Raw genomic sequence first — 9901 nt, 5'->3', positions numbered from 1 at the left:
CAGTGTTCCCAAAGCATGTTCCACAGAATCTAGTCCTGAAGGATGCTTGTCTGCAAGACTCTCCATGAAACTAGGGATTTCACTGTCAGTAAATTAGAGAAGGCTGGCATGTGCTAGCCCCTCTTGGAAACCTATAGTACCCTGTAGAGGCAGGGGGCCAGGCGTGGGTTTAACTTTCTTTAACCCAGCCTGACCCTAGGAAACACAGTTTGAGAAACATTGGACGCTGAATGAGGAATTGGCAAACTACCGGCCAAGAATAAGCTAAGAATGGCTTAGCCCAGTGACAGAAGGATAGTTTTTATATTTTTTAATGATTGAAAACAAATCAAAAGAAGAACATGTGTTTTGTGACACATAAAAGTGTGTGAATTAAAATTTCAGTGTCCATAAATAAATTTTTATTGGGACACAGCCAAGCCCATTTGTTTACATGTGGTCTAGGGTTGCTTTCGTGCTACAGTGACAAGGATGAGTAGGTCTGAGGCCATATGGCCCACAAAGTTGAAAATATTTACTCTCTGGCCCTTTGCAGAGAGAGGTTGCCAAGCCCTGCTCTGAATTACCTTCTTTCACAAACATTCTAAGAGTTTCCTTAAACCTGGGTCCAGGCAAAGCCATGGGAGTAGAAATGTGATGTGAGGGGCAGGATAACTTGCTCCGGCTCCGGGGAGAAAGAACAGGGGACCCTGGGAGGAGCAGGCTTTCCAACCTCTCCAGGTGGCGGACCCTTAATCTCTCTGGCACCAGCATCCCTTCCCTCCATCACACTCACAGTGTTGTTTGTTTTCTTTAGTAAATCAAATACATGATGCAATCCCCAGCCAGCAGGTTGGCCAGCTGCCACTGCTGCTACAGGTACCATGCGTGAGTCCTTTGATCCTGGAAGACCTGAGTCTTGTCCTCTAGTCCTAGGCAGGGGCCCACATCACCCACCCTTTTTCCTTTCAGTGTCTAGGTCATTACTAAAAATCCCTGACTATGATGGGAAGAAGATGCCAAGAGACATTTATGAGACAAAGTAAGAGTATTGTGGTAATAGATGACAGGGAGGCAAGAGAGGGCTGGAGAGGCTAGACAGGTGAGCTGAGAGGAAAAGTGAGCCCCTAGGCCAGCTGCAATCCTAGACAACTGTCTACCGGTCGGCAGGAGGGTGGGAGGGATGAGCTGTTAGCAGAGCAGGCTAGGACAGAGGCATGAGGTCATGGAGACAGCTCAGCAGGCTCCAGAATATCCACCTGGGGTCATGAGCTGCTCATACTGTCTAAGGAAGGAGTAATATAATACAGACGTTCCAGGCAAACACGTGTCTGCCTCTCAGGCTTGGCTGAGCTTATCGTAGCAAGACTCCCCAGGGAAGGGAGAGCATGGGGAGAACCCAAAGACCTTGGTCCCACGACAACTGAGATCACTGGTTATGAGTTCGCGTTTTGCATGCATGCAGACCTGGGCCCCAAACATGATGAGCCCCTAGGAGGTCTCTGAGTCTTCTCTTCCTCAACTGTAAAACCGAGTCTTCATAGGGCCACAAGGACCCAATGAGGTAGAGCCTTGCTACTCAAAGTGTAGTCTGTGCTCCAGCAAAACAGCAAGATCTGCAAGCTCATTAGAAATGCAAAATCTCAGACCCTTCCCCCAAAGCTACTGAACCAGAAGGTGCACTTTAAAAACTCTCGAGATGATGCTTATGTATATTAAAATTTGAGAAGCATTTACATAAAACACACGAAGGACCATCCGGTATCTTCCACATGGTAAATGCTTAACAAATGGGGGCTTCAAGTGAAGGAGAAGGAACTAGAGCAGTGATTCTCAGTGGAGCAATTTTGCCCCCAGGGGACATTTGACAATGTCTGGAGACATTTTACAGTGCACAGGACCGTGCACAGGACAACCCTCACCACAGAGAATTGTGTGATTCCCAAAGCCAACAGAGCTGAGGCTAAAAAATCCTGGACTAGGGGAGAGTAGTGGCTGTGGGGAAAGAGCTGATGTAGGCGCAGAGAAGGATTAGAAGGGTACCCTTCTTGGGGGACAGGGTGAAGCAGTGGACTGATGAAATGATCAGGAGAGGGGACAAATCAAGATAGCAACTTGGAAGGCAGTGACCGAAGGCTCCTGGGTGGGAGCAGATGGGCGAGGCCTGGCTCCCTGGCTCACCACCATTCCCCCCATGCCCCTTTCCCAGAGAAGCTCGATGTCTCAGACTTTGAGAGGCTGGAGAAAGGGAGGCTGATCCCTTAGTCCAGGTCCATGTTTTTTCATCCAAACTCCATCCTGGATCAGACTAAGACGAGGGGCTCTTCTAATCTCTCTGGAAACTTGGAGAATTTCCTTCCCAATAATATTGGACAGGAGGAAAGGTCCTCTGAGGATAAACTTTGATTTACAAGGCCACTTTCTTCCCTGAATACACCTTATTGGATTGAGGAGGATTATTCTGTTACTCTCAGGCCACGCCTGTCACATATGTATGTGTATATGTATGTATGCATTTCACGTATGTCATATCATGTCTGCAGTCTGAATTTTACCTTTGAGAAGTAACTCTGTTCCCACTCCACATCCTCTACAAATTCTCCTAAACCTATATATAGAGAAAAGGACTGAACCAGGACGGAGAACGTTCCCTTCTCCACTCCTGGGTGAGGCCGTGAAGAGCTCACTCCTAAACCTGAATACCCCCTCCTTCTCTGATTAATGGAAATGCCCTGCGGGAGAGAAGTGATGAGAACGTGAATCAGCATTTCCTGAGTGCCAAGAGATAAAAGAAAGTTACATCACCATTTTTCTTCCCGTGAGCTGATTTAATCTTCACTCTAAAATGGATTGTTATCTCCTTATTTGGCTGGGAAACTCACACACTGATAGATGTGGGATTTCTCGGCTTTTGTTAGTCCTTTTCCCTGTTTCAGCTGCCGCCGTTCCAGGAGCAGAGATGAGGGGTGGGTGTCCACTGGTTGGCCCCCTTAGGCTGGCACTCTGCCGTTCCACCTTGTCCTCTGTCACTAGTGTAATAAATGATTTCTTATTACAGGCATTTCAAAGGATGAGAGCGAAAACAAACATAGATCATTCTTACATCTGTACAGCATGCTCAGATGAACAAAGTACCCCCAAGTGAAATTTCTCATTTGATATTCACTGTCACAAGTATGTTATGAGAAAGAGGATAGATATTATTAACTGTCCTTTGCAGATTAGAAAGCTAAGTATCAGAAAAGTCAAATAATCTTCCCTAGGTCACATAAATAAATGACAGAATCAGAACTAGAGTGCAGGTCTTCTGGCTCTCAGTCCAGTGTTCTTTCCTCTGTTCCACCCTTCATCAACTTCTCAATCTTGCATGTATTCACACATTTAATGAACAAACATTTGAGTGTCAGAAAAGTCTATACAAAAGATGAATGACTATGATAACAATTTATAAAATGTCCAGAAAAGACACAGCTATAGAGACAGAAAATATAGTACTGGCTGCCTAGGGCTTGGAGTTGGGGACTGGGTGGATAGAAGGATTGGGGGTGATTGCTAATGAGTACAAGGTTTCTTTGAGGGGTAAGGAAAAATGTTCTAATATTAGATTATAGTGATGCAGTCTGTGAATATACTAAAGCCCACTGAATTGTACACTTTAAACAGTGAACTCTATGGTATGCAAATTATATCTCAATAAAGCTGTTAAAAAAAAGAATTAAGACCCGGTACTTGTGCTCTAATGAGTCAGTAGAGTGGATACACTTGCAGACAGATCAATTGCAACACGAGTCACGGGAATGTGTTAACACCACTAACAGAAGGATGGAACCAATGGAAACATAAATGTGAGGCAGAATCTCGGTGAGGTGTGTATTGGATGGTGCTGGAAGTGGTTGAGAAGCTTTCTAGTGGAGGTGACATTTGACTTAAGGCTTGAAGCCTGAGTAGGAGTTTGCCAGCAAAAATAAAGGGAGGGCACCTGCTGGAGACCACTGTGACCTCCACTAATTCTGTGGCCACACAGCTGCTGTAGGGGACCAAGGAGAAGAAGGTTCTGGAAGTTGCTGGAAGAAGGAGGATAACTGTTCCTTTGCTTGAAAGTTAAGGGAAATCAATGGACAACAGCAATTTAAATACAGCTGCAGGGTATGTAAGGTAACCTAGTGTTACTGAGCCTTGGGAGCTACAGACAGGAATGGAGAAGTGGGGTGAAGGACTTGGGTCTCGGCTTTCTAAGCAAAGACTTTGGCCAGTCACAAGAAAGAGAAGCACAAGAGACATGCAGTTCTGAAAGCTGCAACTGCCTCCCAGGAGTCAGGCTCTTGTACCCTCCCACAGCCTGCAGAGCATCAACTTTTGGGTCCAAAGAGCAAGAGTATTTTAAATAAGTACACGGCAGTGCACAGGGTTGGGGAAAATGATAGTGACAGAGTCTCCTGAGTAGATCCAGGTGATGAATCATGGTCCATGTCCCCTGTGCCAATCTGTGTCTCACATATTCAAGGTTGCTTTTTTTTTTTTTTTAAGGTTGCTTTTTCTAACAGATTTTTTTTTGAAAGGAAGAAAGGAAAAAAATAAAGGAAAGAAAGAAAGAAAGAAAGAGAAAGAGAGAGAGAGAGAGGGAGAGGGAGGGAGGGAGGGAGGGAGAAAAGGAGGAAGAGAGGGAAAAGGCTTCAGTGGGAATGCGATGTATCCCATCCCAAGTCATTCAACAGCATCAATGCTCCCGAAATAGCGCCTCCGCCTACCTCCTAGCCAAATTCATTCTCTAGACCTACAAGGAAATTTTTAGAGTCCTGGACAGCAGCAGTCACTCTAGTCCTGTGCTCTTTTCTGATGGCACCGTTGTCATCGCTCCCTGTGCCCTGGTTGTCTTGTCCACCAGGCCATGAACTCCCTAGGCACCAGTTCTGAGTTTTCTCCCTCTCAGAATGGCCCTCAGAACCTGGCACATGGCAGGTGCTCAGTGAGCATTTGTTGAATAAGTGCATTTCATATGACTGATCCCCAAATCTAATTATGTACAGGCCCCAATAGCCTCCTGGGCTGTTTATAAACAGGTCTTTGCCAAGTGTTGACCAGTTTGCTCAGGCAACAACCATTGGATTGGGAGACACGGTCTTGAATCCCATGGTCTTATTAAACACCTGGACCAGCTTTGCATGTGTCCATAGTATGAGAGTAAAAACTCATGAAATTGTACTATAACCACCCATCTGATTGTAGAATCCCAGGGAAACAGAGTCTGTGATTAGGCCAGCACAAGAGAGAGTCCTGGGTCTGTGAATAAGAAACTCTTAGTCCCATCCTAGAGCTTCCATACTGCTGCCTTCATGCTTTCTCTGTGCCACCCACACCATTCTGCCAAAGGGAGAGATGTCCCTATTTCATCTGTCTTATAGACTCTCTTCCATTCTCATCCCTCTTTACAACAGAATGCACACTACTCCAGAAGATCCTTCTAAATACACAACTCTGATCGTATTACTCCTGAACCCCTAAAATTATCTTTGGTTTCAGGTAAGGAAAGCTCCCCCCAGACCATTGCTCTTTTTTCCATTTCTGTATCCATCAGTGCTTAGCACAGAAGCTTCAACATTTTAGCTTGTTTTTTAATCAATTCTTTTTTCTTTTTTTTTTGCGGTACGCGGGCCTCTCACTGTTGCGGCCTCTCCCGTTGCAGAGCACAGGTTCCAGACGCGCAGGCTCAGCAGCCATGGCTCACGGGCCCAGCCGCTCCGCGTCATGTGGAATCTTCCCGGACTGGGACACGAACCCGCATCCCCTGCATCGGCAGGCGGACTCTCAACCACTGCGCCACCAGGGAAGCCCAAATTCTTAATTTCAAAGCCACGTAAATGGAATGCATTTAAGGGAGAGGATAAATTAAATTTATTTTTACTTTTATGTGATCTTCAACTGGTTATTTCTATGGGTAAGAGTCCATGTAATAGGATGCTATTCAACCACTAAATATAATTTGTCTTTACATTCTTCAAAAAAACCTTTTATAACATTTTAGGCTTAAAAACCAGGTTACAGAATGACATATGCAGTATGGTCCCATTTTTGTAAACAGTACAATGAGCATATGTACATGTTGAAAATGATCTAGAAATATAAATACCAAGATGTTAACAGGAATCTTTGAGTGGTGAGATCATGAGTGTTTTCCTTTTCTAGAGCTTATCTGTATTTTCCAAGTTTCTACAAGTTTAATACAAGGGTAAGGTTTTTAAAAAGTTACTTAAAATTTAAATAAATCATTAGTCTCACCATTGCCCACAGAAAATTATTGAAATTCCTGTTGTGGAAGTACACATTCTCTGAGACCTGGCCTACTCACACCTCTGCCCATGATGCTCCCAGCCAAACTGGGCTGCTCACCTCCAACTCCTGCCTCTGCTCTGCTGTTCACAGAATCTGGGACACGCTTACCACGTGCCAAACACTAACCACCATCTGTTGCCTCGACATAGAAAGATGAAGTGATATATTGTTGACTGTCAAAAACAGATTGCATGTATATATGTGTTCACATACATGCATATACACATGTATAATATGTGTGTGTATACACACACACACATATATCCTGCTAATGATACTTATTTTGAAGGAGTAAGATTACAGGCTGGATAGATTTTCTTTTCATCTTCAGACTATTTTGTATAACTGGTGTAAAAAGAATGCACCAAACACTATTTGAGAGTGAAAGAGACATTTGCATTAAAATTTTACCTGTTTTTAAAGGTTTCTTCCTTGAAGCTATTGTAAAAGCTTCAAGGGATTTTTATCACCCTTGAACACCACAGGGATTTGAATTTCTTTTGTGGCACTGAATCTCATCTTTCCCCTTCCCTTGTCCCTCTCCCTCTCTGCCTCTGTCTCCACCTCCACCCCCTTTCCCCTGGTCTAGGACCTTGGGAGGGCAAAGGAACAGATATGATCTTCTCTTTTCCTCACATTGCTCAGCACAGCAGAATAGGTTATTAAAGAAATAAGCAAATAGTAAGATACTCGATATGAAAAGTATTCAGAATGATTCAGAGTCTGCATTTTGGTGGGTCATCTCATCACATGAATAAGGAAGTGGAAATCTCTGGAAGTATTCTAGGTGGGATATCCACTGAGAAGTATGGTAGACGTTGCAGTTGTCCCTCACATTTACAGTTTCCTTCTTCTTAGGAGACAGGAAAATTGCACTTCCCTGCCCCATGGAAGCTCAGCATGGCCACGGGACTATTTTGACCAGTGAAATATAAGTGGAAGAGTCAGGTGTCCTTTCAGGTGGAAGCATTTAAAACCCAGTACACAGTTCTCCATGCTCTCTCCTATCCTGCCTGTGTTGGGATGGCAGCATTAAGGGATGGAAGTGTTTCCTTCGCCTGTGTCTCTGAGTACCAATGATGAGCAGATTGCCCATGCTAACACATATCAGACATGTAATATAAGTGAGAAATATTTTTTGTCGTAATAAGCCACTGAGAAAGGTTAAGGTATTGTCTGCTACTGCAGTATAACATAGCCTAACCTAATACAGAAGGAATGTTAGAGGAGAGAGGGATTTAAACACTTTCAAAGTCCCTTTCAACCCTCAGAAAATGAATGTAGACTCTGCTGTAGACAAAACTGTTATTCTACATGCTATTTAGACAACTCATTATAAATCACAGAGAGTCTCAAAATTCTTCTTTGATGCAAAGTACTGCTTTCTCCTTGAATACAATGAAAACTATGCATTCGGCAGGAGGAGGTCAGGTTACGGCATGATGCTGACCACTTTGGGATCCAGGAATTGGCTGCTCAGTCACTCAGGAGTCACATAAAGGGGAAACAGCTCTGGAATGAAGCATGGATGGAAGTCTGAAATCCTTGTCTGCAAGAGAGAGCCCTGTGCTCTTGGCAGGAGTGATGGAGAGGACCCTTCTACTCACAGGTGCCAGTAAAAAGTTTTGGACAAGCCAACAGACACACACACACACTCACACACACCACACACTACATGGATTTTAAAACTTTCAAAGCAAGGCAGGCTAAGGCCCAGCAGGTCTGAACATGTCCCAGAATGTGAGAAAGTAGAGATTGTGTCCCTGAAAACGCTTACATATGGTACCGGAAATGAGAAACGATTTGGGTTCTTAACCCAAAATAGATTTTTTTGGTTCCTCATCTTCAGCCCTAGCCCACAGGTAAATGATCAAATCCAGGGAATTATCAAAAGTCAGAGAGCTGGTGAAGAGTAGAAGCTGCTTCCAGCAATAGCAAGTGGGGCTCTCTCCACTCAGACTCTGACTTTAACTTCCAAAACGTATCCTCTTGGAAAATGTTATTACTCATGAAAATGAAGAGAGGGTGTTTCCCTCTGTGGACTAGTTCCTGCCTAGAAGTCACCACCTCTCTTCCCAGGCCAGAGACATGGCCCCACCAGAAAGCTGATCTAATGGATCTAATTGCTTGATCCTGGTTGAATGAATTCTGCTTTCCCACAATTAGATGAGAATAAAAATAACCTGGAATAACAGAATCTGAAAGTCCACATTTCATTAACCTGGGATGAAAAGTTAGAAATTAAAAATCTCAAAGTGCTGTGGTCCCCAGTGCTGATATAAAGCTAGCAGGCTCTTGCAGGGCTCCACTCTCTAGAGTGTTTTGAGAATTCCCAAAGGGGTGTTTCTCACATCTTTGTCCAGGAACCATCCATGCCACCAGAGCTGGTTGAGCCAACGATGGCAAGCTCCAAGGGCTGCCCCAGGGACGGTGAGAATGGAACTCTCCTCACCAGGTTCTCAGCGCCAATTTGCACCAGCCAAAAAATGTTGCAAGGTCATATTCACCCCCAATAGGATGTTTGGGCCCAAGGTATTACAGAGTTCAGTGAAGCAATTTTTCCAGTTTACAGTCAGAGACTTTCTTGGTCCCAGGATGCCCACATACCTCCAGAGTGATGGGTTTGGGCAGCTTCTGGTAGCATGGGACTGGAATTCATCATTTCTTAGCAGCGTGTGGGGGAATGGTTAGGGGTAGGTCTCCGCACTAGTCCAGTAAGCCAGCCAGCCTGTTGTGTAGTACGTTACTAAATACTTCCACAATTTGCTATTCACAAAAACCCTGTGAAACAGAGCATACATCATTATCTCCATTTTAACAATGAGGAAGCCAAGGCAAAGAGGAAAACTTCACTAAACAGTGATTTGCCTAAGCTCGTAGAGCTAGAAAATGGGACTACCTAGACTTGACCCCAGGTCTCTGACTCCAAGCCTGGGTGGATGGGAGGCAGTACAGTGCACCGGAAAGCATGCAGCCGTGGAGCCACGCTTTGTGTGTGGACCCCTGGCTCTGAGACTTAGAGCTGTGTGGCCATGGGTAAGTCACTGGATTCCTCTATGCTTCAGTTTCCTCATTTGGAAAGTGAGAATAGCACTACCCGCCTCCGAGGTATTTGTGAGAATTAAATGAGAAAATACATGCAAGGTACATAGAAGACAGCCTGACACATTCGGAAGCATGAAAAAGAGTTAGCTATTCTTAGAATACTATTAATAGTATTTTTATATATTACCATGGCACATTTAATGCCTTTTATTAATGAAAAGAGCTTGATACAGCTACAAAAAAACATTTAACCTCTAACTATATGAGCTTCTGTTTAGGAAAAAATTTTAAAGTGCTCATAATAGTATTCCATATGGAAACAGTAGAATATGCCAGAATATACTATGGCCCATTCCAGTTTTTATCAATCTGTTTAGAGAACCTGTGAAGTTGCTTTGAAATGATAAATAGAAGGGTGGGAGAAATAGATGAAGGGGATTATGAGGTACAAACTTCCAGTTATAAAATAAGTAAGTCATGGGGATGTAATGTACAGAATAGGGGATATAATCAACAATATTGTAATAATATTGTATGGTGACAGAAG

The sequence above is a fragment of the Delphinapterus leucas genome, chromosome 1 (assembly GCF_059928025.1).
Source record: "Delphinapterus leucas isolate spDelLeu-1000000601 "Yukka" chromosome 1, BTC_Dleu_Yukka2, whole genome shotgun sequence".
Classification (NCBI taxonomy): Eukaryota; Metazoa; Chordata; class Mammalia; order Artiodactyla; family Monodontidae; genus Delphinapterus; species Delphinapterus leucas.
Note: the sequence above shows the minus strand (reverse complement) of the source record.